Here is a 1,418-nt window from a genome sequence, read left to right as displayed (position 1 = left end):
AGACCAGCTAGCAGTCTATTGAAATAAGACAGGTCAAAGAAGATGTTGGCTTGAAGTAAGGGGGTAACAGTGGAGGGGGTGATAACATGGTGGTTAGGTGAATAGTATCAGGAAAGAGAAGAACCAGGGATAATGTCTAGGATTTTTACCTGAGTAACTAGGTGAACAAGGTACCATTTATTATGATGGAGAAAACTAGGGTAAGAACAGTTTTTAAAGTGTGTATGTTTTAAACAGAGTTTTATTTTGTCGCCTTTGGTAGAGTGCCATGGCATCATAGCTTACTTCAACCTCAAACTCCTGGACTCAAGTGATCCTCATGCCTTAGCCTTCCAACTAGCTGGGACTACAGGCACCCACCATAGTGCTCAGCTAATTTTTAGAGATGGGATCTTATTCTTGCTCAGGCTGGTCTCAAACTCCTGAGCTCAGGCAATCCACCCACCTCAGCCTCCCAGAGTGCTAGGATTATAGGCATGAGCCACCACACCTGGTCCTTAAGTATGTTTTTTGAATTTTGTTTGAAATAATCTCAAATTTACAAAATAGTTGTGAGTATAATACAAATGACTTTTCCCTAGAACCATTTGAAAGTTGTCAACCTGAGACCCCCATCACCTTTACACTCTTAATGTTTTTTCCCTACTAATAAGAAAAGCCTCCTACATATTGCAAATTAGCCATCAAAATCAGAAAATACCATTGATATACTTCTACCTTTTAATTATTAGACCATGTTCAAATTTTTCCAGTGTCCCACTGACATCTGAAAGGATCCAGTTCAGAACCATGCATTGCATTTGGTTGCCGTATTTCTTTAGTGTGTAACGGGTTCCTTATCTTTCATTGACTTTCATGACTGCATTTATCTTCTATGCTGCATAACAAATTATCATGAAATTATTAGTTTGAAACATCAGACATTTGTTATTTCAGTTTTTGGAGATCAGGAATCTAGGCATGGCTTCGCTGTGTTCTCTGTTTCAGGAGCCCACCAGGCTGCAGTCCCCATGTCAGCCACTGCTGCAGTCTCATCAGAGGCTTGAGTGGGGTAATGTCTCCCTCAGGTTGTTGGCAGAATTCATTTCCTTGCTGCTGCAGGACTGAGGCTTTTGTTTCTTGCTGGAAATCACCTTTAGCAACTCATGCCTCCTTGCAGTTCTTTTTCACGTAGGCTTCTCCAGCATGACCACTCACTTTGCTGTAGCTCACTTCTTCAAAGGCAGCACCTCTGCTAGCACAATGGCATCTCCTATACACCATAATGCAACCACAGGACTAAAACTCATCAACTTTGCCAACTTGGTGAAGAGCAAGTCACACGTTCTGTCCAACTCAAGGGGAAGGAATTATTGGTGTTCACCTAAGGGTCTGTCTGCCAGTGCAGTCTCCCAAAGGGACCCACACAGCCTCAGATA

Source organism: Otolemur garnettii, unplaced genomic scaffold (assembly GCF_000181295.1).
Source record: "Otolemur garnettii isolate 467f Iridium unplaced genomic scaffold, OtoGar3 scaffold00006, whole genome shotgun sequence".
Lineage (NCBI taxonomy): Eukaryota > Metazoa > Chordata > Mammalia > Primates > Galagidae > Otolemur > Otolemur garnettii.
This window is presented reverse-complemented; position numbering follows the sequence as displayed.